The following is an 18,423-nucleotide window of genomic DNA, read 5'->3' on the forward strand; positions in this document are numbered from 1 at the left end:
ACTTCACAGTTCCCATGAACATTTATTCCTTCTTACCTCTTGGGTTGTTTGGTTTAGGGTTTGGGGTGTATTTTTGGGCAGCGTTTAAAGCTGCACACACTCATTACAGAAAGAGAGCAAACAGTTTTCAAATAGATTTTGACACAACTGGATAAAGCACCTAAACCCAACTCCCAGATGCCTCTGGACCAGCTATGTCTCTCTCTGCAACATTTCCAATCAAGCCTGCAGAAAAGCTGGAGGAAGACAGCAGGGCTTACCAGCAGTTCCCCAGTCTAGAGTCTGAACAAAGTGGATTTAAAAGAGGTTTAATTTTCCCAGAGACTAATGCTCTCAAATCAGAATAAATCCTCCAAAAGAAGAGATTATCCATAAATTTACTAGTTAGAGATGTTAATATATCCAGTGTTTATGCAAGGACTGCTGATCTCTCCATGCATGAGCATCACCTATACAATTTCATATTAAAGAAGAAACAGATTTCTGCTAGTTTCTCCCTCCGCCTCCCTTTCCACACTAAAATGTGGCATAGCAGCTTTATAAATACCACTTTCCAAGAGCAACAGTAATTTACTGAAGAATCGAAGCAAACTTGTTCCTATTACACAAGGAAAGCTCTGAAAAAATCCTCCCCTGCAAAGGAACTTAACACAGAAAACAAGATCCACAGGTAGAAAAGTCCATGGAAAAACATTCAAATAAAATAAAAAAAAATAGCAGAGCTGAAACTTCAAATATGCATTCACAAGCTATTGGACATGGTGCAAATTAAGAAACAACTACTTGAACACTGCTGATTCAACCAGAGCACAGCAACAATACTCACCTGCATTGCCGGACTTACCCAACACATACCTGCTACTCAAACACTTCCTCCTGTTATTCATATTCTAAAGGCTCCATCTACACACCATACAACACGTAGTACGATGGGACCCAGACCAGTATAACCTGGCTGCTAATTACAGCCCTTAAGGCTGAGATGAATTAATACGTCCCTCTAGCTATGAACACAAGTATGACTACGCCTTCGCTAAGCACACATAATCTTAGAGGATAGACAGGAGGATGCAACAGGTACAGGAAAAAGTGACTTGCCTGACATCAAACAGCACAGCAGCAACACAGCTAGAAGTTAAATTAGGCCTCCTGTCCACCCAAGCACCCTTATTTTCCCTGTACTCAGTCTAGTTGATAGGTAGAGAGAACCCAGTCATTAGAATACAGATTGAAGGCTTCGTTTTGAAGCTAAAAGCAGATGAGAAATAGCACTGATTAATGTAATCACTAGCGTCAAATTGATTTTAGAGATCCAAGGGCACAGCACTCCTTCATTCTACTTTCCAAGCCTGATGTGTTCACACAGGTTTCTGCATGCTGGTGACAGAACTGCACGCGCTGCAACGTGTTCAAGACACCTCAGAAAGCCTGCTTAATAAATTAATCTTGAAAATTCCCCCATTTCTTTCCACCAGATGCTTTCTGTGTAAGCCCCCCAATGCTCCCCAGAGAAGCTGGATACTTTCTCACTGCTCCCAAATACCAACCTCATTGGGTGAGATACAGAAGCAGCCGGCCTGAACTCAGGTATCAGCAACAGCAACTGAGCAGCTCATGCATGAGCAAAGTTTTCCGGCCCAAGAACTTCCCTCCCTGCAAAACCTATTTATCTTCATATTCAGAAAAAAAAAAAAAAATCCAGTATTTGTAAGACAAGTGAAACAGAACAGCAGCAGCAAAAAAACACTTCTTGTCATGTTAGGTGTCAGGTTGAATTAGCAGGTAGGAATTTTCCTCAAGTTTTCTCGCTCTGCCAGTGCTGGCCCTCTATTAACTGTCTTCACTTTGTTCTGAACAGGTAACAGAAAAGCCAGATGGCCTAAAGCCATAGCTAATTTCAAAAAAATAGCACAAGCCAAGAGAGCCTGACAGCACTCATTTGACAATTCCACCCAAAGGTTGGTATTACTCTAAAAAGGCGCAACTGAGCCAAGAGAAATCATGTTTAAGCATGCCTGCAATCTCAGGCTTTTCTGTCGATAATTGTGGGACTGTATGTTAAAGATTGATTTGGAAGTACAAGATGAAAAATTCTGACTTTCCTCCTGCTGTGGATCAGGGCCAGAGGTGAACAACACGATACAGATCAAGTTAGGAGCAGGATATAAGCGCTATTTTCACTCTCAGCACAAGGTGAATGAAGCTTCAGTGACCCTCCTCCAGGGAACATGCCACTCCTCACCCGCTACTAATCAAAAAAAGTAAGTGAAAAAACTTTGCTTCTAATTATTTGTCCTCTCTTTAAGCATCACACAAACACCCTTGAAAGGGGAACAAATCCGAATCGACTTACCAGCCCTTTTCCTACTTCTGCCATTTCCCATCTAGCAATAAATTACACAGGGTTTGCAACAGACAAACTAGACTTAAGATCCCCAACAATAAAAGATCAACCTTGCTAACGCAAATCAGACAGCCTAACACTTATTTCAGTCATTATTATCCTTCTCCTTCTAGGTCCCAGCTGATAAAGACAACCTAGGCAGCACAAGGTCACTCCATCCAGGAGCAGAGATCAGTAACTGAAATTCTCTAGGTCCATCCAGATTTCCACTGTCAACATTGCAGCAGAGCAGCTTTAAAAGCATACATTCCCAGAGAACCCGAGGCAGTTCAACCAGCAAAGACCAGCCCAAATCCTCCCGACCCTGCTTCTATCCCTGCGTAAACCCGCTGAAGTCTCTTCTGCACTAGGATACGAAGGCTTGCTGGTAACGGCTATACCTGCAAACCCGCTTCCTGCAGATCTTGGCACTACACCAAACCTGCAAAAACTTTTAGACAGCCCTGGAGATCAGAGCAATCAATAACATACCACCACCAGCACTTTTATGCATCTGCAGGGGAGCTCTTGCCAAGGCAGAAATAATATGGATAGAAATCACACTTCCAGCAGGCACTGCTAGAACAGCTGATTACCCCAGACCTACACCAGCAAATTTAGTCAGTGACATAAAAATTACTGATTTAAGTGGGAGAGAAGAATTCAACAAGAGAACGCAACCTTCAAAGGCACGCGAGTACAGCAAATGCCAAAGTCCCCTTAAAATTGGCTTAGACAGTTACATGCTTTGTTCAAAGCTCAAATTCTCTGAAGGCGACGACCTTTGGCTTTCCCCCTGTCCATAAGCACCTCTGGAAACCTCACCTCCATGAGCACAGTCTCTGCAAACCCACCGAGACGTGGCTTGCTAGCCTGACCTCCTACCTGAAGGCCACATCTAGGCATAACCTCTTTTTTTTTTTTTTTTTTTTGCTAAGACACCCTCTGCAACACAGCATTTATAACACCGAGAGCCCTGTGCATGCCCTGGTGCTAAACACTGTGCAGACACCAAACAAGACAGCACCTCTCAGACTTCGATCCAAGTTTACAAATCAAGGCTTCTCGGTAGGACTCGGGCCAAATTTTTCTTGCTTGCCCCCTTAAAATCTAACTGTAGAAAAGTAGGCACGTTCAGAGAGATTCACCCCTCCCGCAGACAACTGTAAGGCAATGAAGGAAGCCCATAAGGTTTAAAATCAATGGTGGGGATTAATCTTGATGGATTTTTAGACAAGTAGGTCTATGGCAACACAGCTCTAATGAAGGGGTTCACTTTTGTGGATTGGTTAACTGAAGGAAAACCTGGCTGCCAGTACCTCACTTGTCTGCAAAGAGGTTCACACTCTTAGCAGAAGCTTTCTGGAGCTCGCAAAGTGAAAAGATTCAAACCCTCTAGTTTAAGTGTCCTTAGAGTTTACCAAAGTTCAATGATCTTTACCAAATCTGTTTCAAAAGATGCATAGCTGCGGTAGACTAGAAGCTTAGTGCCGGAGCTAGAGAAGTGCCAGACTTGCACAAACCGACCTCATCAGTATGCACCTTATTTTGCCCCATGACATTCAGCAGACATGGTTAATTAGTTCATGATAATTCATTGCCCATCACAACTTCTGAACTTAGCTGTGCAGCTGGTAGGTAAGCAATTCTTAACTGTGTTTTGTAATCAGCATGCCAAAAGCACAAACACAAAAGAATAAAGTTAACAATCTGTTTACCCATTCCCCCCCTCCTCCAATTGGTGCTGCTAGCACATGGCTTGGGGAAAAAAAAAATTTAAAAAAAAATCTATTTTCAGGATTCAACAGAGAAATCATTTGGACTGCTCTCAATTTTCGTATCTTTGCCACCGGTGCTTTGTGTTATTTCACACAATTCATTCCGTTCTGAGATGAAGCCTGTTCCTTTGACTAATAGCATTAAAAATCTCTCTCTGGAGATAATTAGTCCTCCCTCCCCCATCCCTTCCCCAGTCCAATGTGGAAAGAGCATACAGTCATCAGTACACAAAGAAATTCAAACAGTGTGACAACCAGGCTATAGCTAGGGAAGAAAGCTGCCTCTCACCTCCATATCTCAGCACAGCTGATAATAAAAAAAAAACAAGTCGACACCACAAGCGATAGAACCAGCAACACGAGAAAGAGTATCTGTAGATTAATGGCTTTGTCATTAAGAAATCAGAAAAACAGCAATTCCTCATTTGCAAGGAGCATAAATACCAAGGCATAATTAGTCATCGCCAGATGTTTTGCATGGTCACCTTCCAATCCTGCAAGATTGACTCGAGTCATTCAAAACCAGCAGATAAGAGGCAGAACCAGGAAATCTGCAGCCTTTTACCTATGATCCCAAGCCTGTCACCCAGCCATCAGCAAATCACACCAACCTCCACACCTCCATTTCTTGCGAGATACAGAAAATCCACCAGGGCAGAGAAAAATTAAGGACAGTCACCATTTGGAAAGCACTGAGACCCTCAGTACATTCTGTATATCTACACCCTGATTCCTCACCTGGAATCTCCCCTTGGATTTGGGGGCAGAGTTTGGAAGGAGTTAAAAACCCCCAACCAAAGCCAGCCAAAGGTATGACTGCTGGCTTGCGCATTCACTGCCTGACGCGTGACCCCACTGTGCAGAAAAGAACTGGAAATAGTTACCGCTGCAGCATTGACAAGTCAGCAAGAGCTACTAATTAAATGATAAAAATAGATCTCTGAAAGGGCTTTTTTTTTTTTTCCTCTCAACACAAAGCCAAGTCCTAACGCTGCTGCAGTCGCACATCCATTAGTTTTCCATGGGCTACAAACTCACCAGCAAGAAAAAAAAACCAAAACAAAAGCTTTCTCACAGTCACAAAAAACCCACTTGGCACTTCTATGCAGAAAAACCCCAACTAAACAAAATTAGGGAACCGATTCTTAATGACATGGAACATCTCTTCACTCCACATACTCCATTCCAACCTTTAACGGAAGCAGGAACAAGATGACATCTTTGCCCTCAACAGCCATACCAGCTTCCTTGCACTCTCTGTAGCTCAAATTTCTGGTTTTGCCTGAAAAATTAACATGTTTTGAGGTGACTCAGGTGACCCCAAGGATATACACAGCTTGCTTCGTGCATGACATCACTTAGACCAGTGACAAAAAAGCCCTATTATCAGTGTAAGTTCCACCACTGTGTGGGTTTTGCTTTAAGCCCCCCCTCTCCCTCTCCCTGCCAGACATAGGTTTTGTATAGCTTGTAACTGAATATTCATCACCAACTAATAGACCTGCAGGAACTGCAGCATCAGCGTTTTTTAATACATATAATGCCCCAACACATGCCAAACACAATGAAATTTGATCAAAATAGAAGCCATTTGTTTAAATACAAGTGATTTGGCTCTCAAAACTGTCATCAAATTAAACTGGAAATCAAATTAACCAGTGATTGAATGAAGTAGAAGGCTGTATAATCACAGATTACTGATCCAGCGGCACGAAAACAAGGACGCAATCACATTCCCCTTGTTAGTGGCAGCCTCTCTGCACTGCCCCGTACTCCCAACAGGACTTGAGGATGCTTTGTGCCCCAGATACAGCTCATCCAGCCATTTCTTGGTATTCCAGAAAGGAAACGCACCTTACAAAAACACCCTTTGAGATGTTATCCAATAACAAAGCCAGCCCCGTGAAAGTACAAGCTGACATACTTGAAACCACATTAATTTAGGACAGAGCAGCACGGTAATTTCCAGCACTGTTGGAAAGAACAAGTTTAAACCTACTCTGAATGGGAAAAGGGGCTTGTTACCGTCACCATCCAAGGTATTAACTGTCTGCCAACTAGGTTGCCTCATAAGAGGCCTCATTTTGGCTTTATTTCCCTCTTTTTTTGCACTCTCATTTTTAAAGGAATTTAAACTACGTAAAGTTACAATTTTAGGTCTTGTCTACTCTTAAAAGTAATACGTTTAAAGAGCAACAGGCAGTTATACTAAAAACATAGCAAGCAGAGGAATTTAACTACACTCCCGCGCAACCTCTACAACAGTAGCACATCAAGCTATTTCGGCCGATCCTTTACCCCCCCAAGAACAGACCACAGAAAACTTCATCATTCCCCTTCCACTGCAAGCAAACCTGATTCTGCCCAGGACTTGCCGACATTCCTATTTTTCAAAAGCAAGCTTCAAATTTAAAACTCACTCCTACGCAACTCAAGGTTTCTTTACACATTAGAGGAGCGATCACAAGCATTCCCACTTTTCTTTCTAGGCTCGTGGAAGCAACATTTAAACATCCTAACGTTTGAGAAGAGGAACTTTTTACTTTATTTCAGCCTCGATTAAGCACCTTTTCACATCACTCTCTTTTTTTTCAGTGCCCCAGAGAGGAGCACCAAGCCCTCACCTACCTTCACCTGGACAAACACAACCCAATGCAAGAGGTAAATAATTCATCTGCACGCAAACAGAAAGAAAGAACAATTAAACGAGAAAGCACAGCAGGGACGTTTCAAATTTCAGCCAACATTAAGACAGAATAGATCAAACAAAGAAATACCAAAGGGGCTGCCTCAGAAAGAATTTAAAGAAAGGTGAAAGCGCTCCCACAGAAAGCAACAGGACGGCGATACAGTTGAAAAAAAAAAAAAGGTTTTACTTTTAGTCACAGCCCAAGCCCTTCAGAGGACAGCAGTGAATGGAAACTGAAGCTCCGGCCAGCGCGCTGCCTCTTGTTTTGTTTCAAAGCAGGTTTATAGCATCGGTTTGGACTGTGAGCCGGTTCCCGGACGAGTTTCCCCGCCGAGGAAGCCCCCGGCCGCGGGAGGCCCGGCCCGGCCCAGCCCGCCTGCAGAGCCAGCCCGGCGGGCAGAGCCCCAGCCTCTCCCCGGGGAGCTGCGGGGGTCCCCGCCGGGCCAGGCGGGCAGAGCACGGCCCGAAGTGACCCTTCTGCCCCGTCCCCCCTCCCGGTTCCTCTCAGTCACCCCCCAACGCTCACCCCACACCAGACCCCCGACACCCCCCCACAGGCCCCTCTCACCCCTCACAGCCCCTCGCTCACACACCGCCCCCCACTCGGAGCGCTGCCACCGGGGAGACGGGCCGGGCCGGGGAGAGGGGCCGAGCCGAGCTGGGACGAGCCAAGCCGGGCCCGGCCGCCCCCCGGCGACGCTCCCCCGGGCCGCCCGCCCTCACCTGCCGCCCGCGGCCGCCGGCTCCCTCCGCCGCTCCCGGGCCGGCCCCGCCGGAAGCCTCGGGGGAAGGGGCGCGCAGAGCATGCCGGGAGTTGTAGTCCGCCCGCCGCGAGGCCACGCCTCCTCCCAACAGGCCACGCCTCCGGCGATAGGACACGCCCCCTCGTCGCGGCCCGGGGCGGTGGGAGGGACGTGAGGGGGGTCAGGGGGTTTGGGGGGGTGGAGTGAGGCTTTGGGGTGACAGGGGTCGTGGGGGTTTGGGGTGGGGGGTGCTGGGGTGGGGTGAGGCTTTGGGGTTGGGGGTGAGGGGATCTGTGGAGGTTTGGGGGGGTGCTGGGGTGCTGGGGGGCATGGTCTGAGGCTTTGGGGTCAGAGGGTGATGGGGTGCCCTGGGGGGGCATTTAGGGACAGGAAGGATTTGGGGGTTAGGGGGATTAGGGGTCGGTTACCAGGTGCTGTGGGACTTGGGGTTGGGGGATCTGGGGGGCCGAGAGGGTGCTGGGGTGCTGTGGGGGGGGGGATTTGGGGTCAGCTGGGGCGTTGGGGTATTGCGGGGTGGGGGTCTGCAGCACTGCAGGTGGAGAGATTTGGGGTGACATGGGGTTTGGGGGTCAGTCGGATAGCAGGGTGCTGTGGGGTGGGGATTCGGGGTACAGCCAGGTGGGGACTTGGCATCAGTTAGGGCATCGCACGGAGGGATTCGGGGCCGGGGGAAGCTGGGGCCGGTGTGTCAATGGGGTGCTGTGGGGTATTGGGGGGCAGTGGGGAGAGTGGGGGTGAGGTGTGGGGTGAGCCGGGGATGACGGGAGAGAGAAAACCCTACAAAAGGCATCTCCCACCTGGGCTGGGTGTCGGGGCAGACCCCCTCCCCACACCACGACCCCGGCAGGGCTATAGCACGGCTCCAAAGGGACGCGACACTGTCACCAACCTCCAAACGAGTCTGCCTAATTACTGGGGTGAGGGTTTTACTCTCTAATCCCTCAAGTTAGCTTGTATGGGAGCAGCTGGGGAAACAGGGTGACGCACCCTCGTCCCCAAGGGGGTTCTCAGGCAGCAGGGCAGAACCAGGGCGCGGGGAGGGGGGGGCAGAGCCATCGGTGGATTTAGCCCTCAGCACCCCAGCGAGGGAAAGCTCGCTCCCGAAAACCCAGCGTTCCTGGGGGGCTGCCGGCACGACTGCACGCACACGCAACACGGTGCTGGCAGCGCTGCAGGCAGGAGGCAGCTGCCTGCCCGATCGATCGCGCTGCGGAGCTCGGCCGGGGTGGGAGCAGAGGTCGCTCGCCCAGACAAGGCACGTCTGTTCAAGGGATTCCTGATCTCCTATGACACCCCCCGCTTTCCCCAGGCACCCTCTCCCCCACTTTTGGGCTCCTCTCTGCAACGTTTCCGTCGCAGCCTCCTTAATTGTTGGCTTCCAGCTCTCCGGCAAATAAATCCTGGGATGTTCGAGGCTCTGGGAGGGGTTTCTGCAGGGAAAGCTGCGCCAGGGCTGTCTCCTGAGCTGGGAAACCACAGTCTTTACTCTCCCGGTGATGCTGATACTATTTTCAAGCCATGCCAGTGCTCCTGGCAGCTGTGGGATGCCAACAACGGGACCCCAGGGCCGTCGCATCCTGCCCCCCGGATTGGGCAGCCTCTCCCTGCCGAGCGAGCCAAGGAGCGCCCCGATGCTGCCGGCAGAGCCAGAGGAGCCGGGCAGGCAGCGTGCTGGCATCACGCGCTGCCGGGATACCGGGAGAGGGCAGGCGATGGCAGGAGCCATGACCAAAATCACTCCCACAGCTCCCAGCACGGCTCCGGCGCGGCGCCCGGTTTCCCACGGTGCGTTGTTGATGCTCAGCAGCTTCTCCCCATCGGGCTGCATCATCCGAGCGGGGGTCACCGCACCGCCCCAGCTCCCACCATCACCTCATGGCACACGCATCACCTTCCTCCATGACAAACCCCAGGCTTTCGGTGGCATGGCTTTGGCTAAGCCCCTCTGGAAACACACCAAGCGACCCAGAGCTCACTCTCCCTTTTTTTCAGTGTGAATATATGTATTTAATTCCCTTCTTCTGTAGCCGGCTCTGGGAAATGTGACTCACCCTTCGGTCATGGTTGGGGTTCCCATTTCAGCTGAGCGAGGATGGCTGGTTCTTACAACTGCCCCGATCGCCCCAGGGGAACAAAAACCAAGGGCAGCCTTGCCTGGGATGGACCCGGGAGTGAGAGTCAAGCCATAAAACACACTTATTAAACACATGGGATGATAAAGCAGCTCATGGCAGAGTCCTGCTGATTTCAGTCGAGCCAGGACTGAGGTGAGATGCTCGCCAGCTCGCCCTCCGTCCCAGCAGGAACGGCCAGGGACTTCCACCAGCTCCCCTGCGCCTGTCCTTCCTCCTCTGACTGCTCTAAACTGCAGGAAGCACCTTGGAGAGCCAGCAAGGCAAAGCCAGCGCTTACAAGGAGCTTCCTCTAATGTCTCAGCTAAGAACGGCGATTTTTATCGGCCAGAGAAGCCGCCGGGGGACGATGTACCCTTCCCAGCACCGGCACGAATGGCATCCTGTGCGCACGTGGCCGGCAACGATGCCAAACTGGTCTGTCACAGGGGAAAACCCTTGTGTCCTCGTCCCCGTGCGACCTGTGGGTGAGCCACCCGCTGCTGCAAAGGTCCCGGGGGTGGGGAGGCAATGAGCCCACTCTGGGGTGCTGCGCTCAGAGCCACCGGCTCGCGTCCCCCCCTTCCTTGGTTGCGTCAAGGGCTGGTTGATATTAGCAGCTCAAGACCATCCATATTTTATGAGTCGTGCTCGGAGCCCACCCGGTGGGTGATTAAACAGCAGAGGCGTTATCCTGCGAGGGGGTCAGGGGAACGCGGCACAAACCCCCGTGACAGCTCCTGGATGCTGAGCAGCATCTTTGCAGGAGCTGCTAAAAGCCCCGGCTCTGGATGACAAACCCTCCTCCCCAAAGCCTCCGGCGGTTAGAGAGACCTCTGAGGTGTCAGAAAAATAATGAGAGGAAAAGGCTTTGCTCTTACAGCGCTGTTACTGCGGAGCTTGCTCGGAGGCAAGCAGCCCCGGCGGGGAGCTCTGCACTGCCCAGCACCTTTGTTTTCCAGCCCTCCCCTCCCTTTCCAGGCCTTTTTAGACAAGAGCATCCATTTCATACATTCAGCTTTCAGCCCTTGGAGGACACGCTTTCCCCGTGTTCCCAGGGAGTACCCCAACCCCTCTGCCTGATGGGAAGGGAAGAAAATGGGGGCCTTTCCCTCCAGGCCATCCAGGCAGGCTGTGGGCATAGCTCGGGCTCTCCCGGGTACGTGGCACCGCTGCCCGGTGCTCAGAGCAGCTCGGGTCCCAGCCACCATCCTGGCTCTGCTCCCTGCTTTGTGCAACGGCTGCGGCACGGGCAGAGCAGGGAGAGTGCTGGGCACAGGGTCTGAGACCCAAACCGTCCCCCCCGACACCCCCCGAGGGTGGGCAGCCAGTTCTTGCTGATCTCCCATGAGGGACAAGGATGCTCCAAATCCTGCGTGGGAGAGGGAAAAATGCAAGTTGTATTTTCTGTTTCCTGGGGTGGGCCCCCATCCCCTGCCATCCTGTGAACCAGCCATTCTGCAAGAAAACGGGATTCGGGGGGGCCTTTCCCAGCGGAGCGGGCAGCAAGATGGGAAGGGTTGGCAGTGGGGCTGGCTGCAGGGACAGGGGGACAGTTTGCAGCAGGGACACAGGGCGGGTTGACAGCAGTGGGGCTGTGGGGAAGCTTTGCAGCTGGGCTGCAGGTTTGCAATGGGATGGTTTACGGCGGGGAAGGTTTGCAGTGGGAATGCAGGGCAGGTTTGCAGCGGGGAGGCTTGCAGCGGGGAAGGTTTGCAGCAAGGATGCAGGGCAGGTTTGTCATGGGGCTGGTTTGCAGCGGCAGGTTTGCAACAGGGCAGGTTTGCAGCAGGCACGCAGGGCAGGTTTGTCATGGGGCAGGTTTGCAGCAAGGATGCAGGGCAGGTTTGCAATGGGGCTGGTTTGCAATGGGGCAGGTTTGCAATGGGGCAGGTTTGCAATGGGGCAGGTTTGCAATGAGGCAGGTTTGCAATGGGGCAGGTTTGCAATGGGGCTGGTTTGCAATGGGGCAGGTTTGCAATGGGGCAGCTTTGCAATGGGGCTGGTTTGCAATGGGGCTGGTTTGCAATGGGGCAGGTTTGCAATGGGGCAGCTTTGCAATGGGGCTGGTTTGCAATGGGGCAGGTTTGCAATGGGGCTGGTTTGCAATGGGGCAGGTTTGCAATGAGGCAGGTTTGCAATGGGGCAGGTTTGCAATGGGGCAGGTTTGCAATGAGGCAGGTTTGCAATGGGGCTGGTTTGCAATGGGGCAGGTTTGCAATGGGGCAGGTTTGCAATGGGGCTGGTTTGCAATGGGGCTGGTTTGCAATGGGGCAGCTTTGCAATGGGGCAGCTTTGCAATGGGGCTGGTTTGCAATGGGGCAGGTTTGCAATGGGGCTGGTTTGCAATGGGGCTGGTTTGCAATGGGGCTGGTTTGCAATGAGGCAGGTTTGCAATGGGGCTGGTTTGCAATGGGGCAGGTTTGCAATGAGGCAGGTTTGCAATGAGGCAGGTTTGCAATGGGGCTGGTTTGCAGTGGGGCAGGTTTGCAATGGGGCAGGTTTGCAATGGGGCAGGTTTGCAATGAGGCAGGTTTGCAATGGGGCTGGTTTGCAATGGGGCAGGTTTGCAATGGGGCAGGTTTGCAATGGGGCTGGTTTGCAATGGGGCAGGTTTGCAGCAGGGCAGGTTTGCAATGAGGCAGGTTTGCAATGGGGCTGGTTTGCAATGGGGCTGGTTTGCAATGGGGCAGGTTTGCAGCAGGGCAGGTTTGCAATGGGGCAGGTTTGCAATGAGGCAGGTTTGCAGCAGGGCAGGTTTGCAATGGGGCAGGTTTGCAATGAGGCAGGTTTGCAATGGGGCAGGTTTGCAATGGGGCAGGTTTGCAATGGGGCAGGTTTGCAGCAGGGCAGGTTTGCAATGGGGCTGGTTTGCAATGGGGCAGGTTTGCAATGAGGCAGGTTTGCAATGGGGCAGGTTTGCAATGGGGCAGGTTTGCAATGGGGCAGGTTTGCAATGGGGCAGGTTTGCAATGAGGCAGGTTTGCAATGGGGCAGGTTTGCAATGAGGCAGGTTTGCAATGGGGCAGGTTTGCAATGAGGCAGGTTTGCAATGAGGCAGGTTTGCAATGGGGCAGGTTTGCAATGGGGCTGGTTTGCAATGGGGCAGCTTTGCAATGGGGCAGCTTTGCAATGGGGCAGGTTTGCAATGGGGCAGGTTTGCAATGGGGCTGGTTTGCAATGGGGCTGGTTTGCAATGGGGCAGGTTTGCAGCGGGGCAGGTTTGCAATGAGGCAGGTTTGCAATGGGGCTGGTTTGCAATGGGGCTGGTTTGCAATGGGGCAGGTTTGCAGCGGGGCAGGTTTGCAATGAGGCAGGTTTGCAGCAGGGCAGGTTTGCAGCAGGGCAGGTTTGCAATGGGGCAGGTTTGCAATGAGGCAGGTTTGCAATGGGGCTGGTTTGCAATGAGGCAGGTTTGCAATGGGGCAGCTTTGCAATGGGGCAGGTTTGCAATGGGGCAGGTTTGCAATGGGGCAGGTTTGCAATGAGGCAGGTTTGCAATGGGGCAGGTTTGCAGCCGGTGGCTCCCAGACGCTGCTGCCGGTCCCCAGCGAGTGGCGCTGCCGACCCAGGAAAGCCGGGAGCCCCGGGCGGAGCAGCCGGAGCGGCGGGGACCGGGCAGCCCCAGCTCCGCCAGCCCCGGACCGGTCCCGCCCGGCCGTGGAAAGGTCCCCCCGGGCCCGGGCTGGGAACCGCCGCTCGGCCGGAGGTCGGTTGGGCTGAAAATCCGATGCCAAGGCGAAGAAACAGAGAGCTGAGGGATGAGCAGCAGCGGTGGCTGTGGAGCTGGATCGTTCCCCTCTATTGCAGGGGCGTGTGATGGGGACCCCTTTGCACCCATCAGGGTGCTTCGTCCCCCGGCTGGCGTGGAGCTGGGGGTGCAGGATGGCAGAGCCCGGGACGAAGGAGGTGACAGCAGCTCGGGGACACAGGGTGAATTACAGCTGCCTCCAGCCCTCCCCGCACACCGCCGTGCCATCGCGGCTGCTGCCTGGCTGCTTTTCGAGGACCGAAATGCTCCAGCAGCCAGTTGGGATTTACAGCCTACGGTACCCAGCGCCTGCAATTCCCGCAGGATAAGCCCAGTTTGTCCCCAGCGAGGACAGCAAGTCGGCTTCCCAGTGACAGCCAAATTGTCACTCTTAAATCCAAAGCAAACAGCTTATTACCTGCTGCAAAGGAGCAGAGAGCTGGGCGCTTATCCACCCCCACCCTGTGAAGCTTTCCCTCTGTGCCAGCAAGGATTGAGCTGATTTTGGAGGGGCTTGTGGAGGGACTCAGGCTCCCAGTCACCGGTGGGATGGCTGCTGGCACCGCGGGGACCCAAAGGTGCCCACCTCGCTGCACAGGCTGGGTGCTGGCAGGGTGCAAAGCCGCATTTCTGGGTAAAACGCAGCTGCAAAAGCAGCGCTCGGTGTCCTGAAACTGCAAGGCCACACGCATGCCCTGATGACAGTGTCCGTCCCGCAGCGGTGACCCGGTGGCACGGCCGCAGGCTGGCAGCCCCGGCAGGGCTCGGCACGGTGTGGGTTACACGAGGAAACAGGGCTGGCGCCGGGCACAGATGGTGCCGGGGGATATTTTGGGCTCCACGGACAGGACACATTCTGTTCCCATGAGCTAAGGCAGTGAGCGGGGGCCGGTCCCTCCCCTCCCACCCACCACCCTGCAAAACCTTCAGTGGGTGCCTGGGCGGCTCTGGGGCTGAACGGCTGGAAAGGGGCAGGGAGGGACTGGGAGCACTGGGGCTGTGGGGCTCAGCACCACGCTGCAGAGGCTCTGCCGAGGCAGCTGCTCACCGCTGGGAAACGTGCGATCCCTCGGGAGAGGTGTGGGATCGCCCACGGCCATGCGGACACGGGCACTGGGCAAAGCCGGGGCAGAGACCTGCACCCACCACCACCGCTCGCTTGAGCTGAACCTCCACGTCCACCTCGCCCTTGCAGAGCTGCTTTGTTCCCAGCCTGAGTTCATCCATCCCCAGCCCACGCGGCAGGTCCAGGCGTGCGGCATTCGCAGCCGTAGGGCAACGAGCTGCCAGCGCTCGGGGCGCAGATATTGCCCCTCATCTCCAGCCCTGCACGAACCCCTGGGTGGGCTGAGCCCTGTCCCAGCCGATTTCCAGGGTGGGGACTTCCCCGGCTGCTCAAATCCCTCCGGCAGCTCGGCTGGGCACCGAGACACGAGACGACCCTCGGCACGGCACGATGCTGCTGCACCCTCCCCACGTTACGGCACGGCGAGGGCAGCCCCGGTAACGCCCGTTTTGCAAAGCGTTTTGGACTCCCTCAGCCTTGCAGTGCTCGTTCAGCACAGCCCACAACCATGATTATTATTTTCCCATTGCATCGCTGCATTTTAAACACCGCTAACACGTTAGGTTTTTAAATTGAGGGCAATTGTGCAAAAAAATTGCGTACATTGGGATCATAACTATCAGCTGCAGGTAGGGAGATTATTAACACACCTTCTGCCCTGTGAGACAGACAATGAAAGCTGCTGATAAATTATATGTATGCGTACAAATTGCAGGACTTGGTTAAATGCAGGGTGAGGTAATCGTGACCACCTGAAAAAAGGAAGGGGGTTAAACCGATACAATGACCCAGGCGATGAGTTAAAGGAGGCCCGCGGCGCTGGCTGAATTATTTAATGCTGTAGCAGAAAAATGGGAGAAAAAAATAAAGCAAGGGACCGGTCCTTCCCAGGAGCTCCTGCTGCTGGCGGCTGTCCGTCGGGGGAAGCGCGGGAAGCACTGGGTGCCATCTTTAGGATTTAAAATAAATCTGGGGCAACTGGGGAGAAAAATTTGGAGCCCAACTCAGGACTTGCTGCTAAGATGAAGCTTTGTGAGTCTGTAGGGGGGAAAAAAAAAGGGGGGGGGGGATAAAAATAACCCTTTTAAGAGCCTTCCTGCTTTGCAGCTCCCCAAGGGAGGCTCAGGGCAGCAGCAGGGGCTGCACCCCGGGGAAGGGAGAGCTGCAGGGTCCCGGGCAGCCCGTGGGCTCACCCCTCGGGTCCATGAGCACCCTTTTCTCTCTGCTTTAACGTGAGGATGTGACACCCACCCGTACCTGCAGGGAGGGACTGAAATAGGGCCTCGCCGGAGGAGAGGGGCACAGAGCGGCAAAGATGGGGTGGGCGAGGGGCACGGAGCAGCCGTGCCCCCCGGACTGGGTCACTCTGCATCTTCTTGCGAACGCAGCAGGAGACAGGCAGAAACGACAGAAAGTAATGCAAAAAGAGATTATTTTTTTTTTTCCCCCCCCTTCCTTGCTGTGCGATGGGCAATGCCACGGGCACCGGGCTGCAAACCTCTCCTGGGGAGAAAACCTTGGTGCACCAGGGATGCCGGGCTGGAACAGAGGGGTGCTGGAGCTCGGGCTGCCACCACCCACCCCAAAAGCACAGATCTATCTCTGCGTGCATATATATTTTTTATTTATATATAAACAAAATAAAAATACGTGTGTATATATATTTTTTTTAGCACTGGAGGAGGTGAGCTGAGCTCATGGCCCCTGCTCCCCAAGCCAAATAAACCACCGTGCAGGTGAACAACGCACCCAGCTCCAGCCAGCTGCTTGGAGCCCTGCCCAAGCGAAAACCTTCCCAGCCTCGCAGCCCTCCTTCCACCTGCCCCACGGCACCGAGAGCTGAGAAAAACCATCACAAGGCTCTGACTCACGCCGCCGTCGCTTGCTCAAGCGTTGTAAACTGGTCACCATTCCCCATGGGTTTGCAATTGCTGATTCATCACCCGGGCACTGGGGTTTAAACATAAGCCTGGGCTGGATTTGCAAGGGTGTAGGTTTGGGTGCTGGGGTGACATTGCTGCTCCTTGAGTGCCTGGGGACGTGGCGGGGCTCGGTGTCATCCTGGTTATTTGATATTGCTGGAAAAGCAAGATGGAGTGGGGATGCAGAGCAGTGACCCCACAAAACGTTGGTGCTGGTTTGGCCAGATGCACCAGGGTGAAACTGCAGCAAAAAAGGTTGGTGGTGTTTGCTGTTGGTTTTCTTCTTTTTTTTTTTTAAAAGGCTCAGCCTCTCCCCGTGTGGCTTTGTGACCAGAAACGGTGCCTTTAGGTGGAGGATTTCTTCCATTTCAACAAAGTATTTCGGATGCCTCAAAGAGAGCCAGAAGGCAGCAGGAGAAATCCCCCCTCAGACAGAATCTCCCCATCAACTTGACCCTTTTCTAACAATTGTCATCGATCCTCTGAGCTGTTTCAGTTCCCTAACAGATGACATTTTCTCACTTCTTTTGAAAAGCCAACACGCAAACACCATTGTCCCTGCCAGGATGCCCCAGCTGCACCAGATCCCTGAGATTCCACGGCCAAATCCCTCCATATTTACGGCAGAAAATCCACTAGCGTTAAAGATCTCAAAGCACCCTCCCTAAAATCATGCTAGACTCACTTAAAAATAAGCTCACTGTTATCGTTCCCAGTATATTTGGGAAATAAACCCACCACCCCCTAGGGCAGGGAGCTCTCACTTGAGGTCCCCAAGCACCCCCAGGTCCCTGCAGAGTGTTGTCCCCTATGCTGGATGGGTGCTACAGGGTGACACCCTAAAAATACAGCACTTGGGGGGCGTGGGGGGTGGGTTTGCTCTTCTCTCTGCAGTCCAAAGGCACCGTCGGTATCTCAGCCTCCTCGGCCAGGGCTGGAAAAAACACACTGGGAAATATTTGGAGGCTGTGACTCGGCGCAGGAAAACTGCTCAACCCCGGCTGACGCCTCGTGGGAACCCCAGCGAGCGCAGGCAGGGCCCCCCCCCGCACCCCACGGGGTTCTCCGGCATCTCAGAAGCGTTAAGCTCTTACCTGCGGTTTGCATCGCTCCTCTGCAAGACACCTGCTGAACCCACCTGCAGTCCGCTCCAGCCCAGGGATTTTGGCAGGACCAGCAGAACCAAGGGAGACCCATCCTCCTGCCTCAGTTTCCCCAGCGCCCTTGAGCTGCCCCGAGAGCGCTTTTCCCCCCACGCACGGTGCAAATAGAGGCTCGGCCCTATAAACCCCCAGCAAACCCTCGCCGTGGTGCCCCAGCCCCGTGTCCCCGCTCAGACGGGCGGCACGGTGGGTCCTACCTCTCCGCAGGGGCTGGAGGGTCCCGACGGCCCCAGAGCCAGGATCCGGCTCCTCGCCGCTTCCTGGGCACACGGCACAGGGATGCACCTCGGTCTGCAGGGACGGGGCTGGAGCAGGGGACAGGCTGGCCCCTCCTCGGGGATCTTATCACCAGCTGCCAGGGGCTCCTGCCCGCACCCCGATAAGTGCTGGGCTCCACATCCAGGGCTGGGGTGCCCCCGGTGCCGCTCCGCTGCGGCCAGCTCAGCTCCATCCCAGTGACGGGACCGGAGCATCCCACAGGATCCCCACACTGGGACGAGTGGCTGTGCCCCAAATCCTGGCTTTTGGGGAGGGTGCTACACCCCGGAGAGGCTGAGAACAGATGCTGCAAGGAGGGGGCACTGGAGCCGAGCCCATCCCTCGGGCAAGTGGGGAGTGCAGGGCCCCCCTTTTTTGCCCCCTTGGGCAACCCAGCCCCCCCCCGCCGAGCAGAGGGACCCCTCCACCCCACACTGTGCTATGCAGGATCGGTCCCTGGGGCTGAGCAAGGGGAAGGTGAAACTACATCTCACAGCCACTTGGCAGCGCTGCCCTGCAGAGGTGTTTGGAAAAAGAA

The 18,423-nt window shown here is 53.8% G+C and overlaps 1 protein-coding gene across 3 annotated transcripts in view; it reads right to left on the minus strand.

Annotated features, from left to right (window-relative positions):
- Positions 1–18,242, minus strand: part of PHACTR4 (phosphatase and actin regulator 4) — a 78,163-nt gene extending 59,921 nt beyond the window's left edge. The window contains exon 1 of one of the 3 annotated variants that reach the window (XM_054802070.1): positions 17,825–18,242. The gene's annotated coding sequence lies outside the window, so the exon portion shown is untranslated. Of the gene's footprint in view, positions 1–7,573; positions 7,634–17,824 lie in introns of those variants that run through there. The other 2 variants (XM_054802068.1, XM_054802073.1) reach the window with 2 other exon arrangements.
- Between the last annotated feature and the right edge of the window lie 181 nt (positions 18,243–18,423).

This window comes from Grus americana, chromosome 23 (genome assembly GCF_028858705.1).
Source record: "Grus americana isolate bGruAme1 chromosome 23, bGruAme1.mat, whole genome shotgun sequence".
NCBI classification, from domain to species: Eukaryota; Metazoa; Chordata; class Aves; order Gruiformes; family Gruidae; genus Grus; species Grus americana.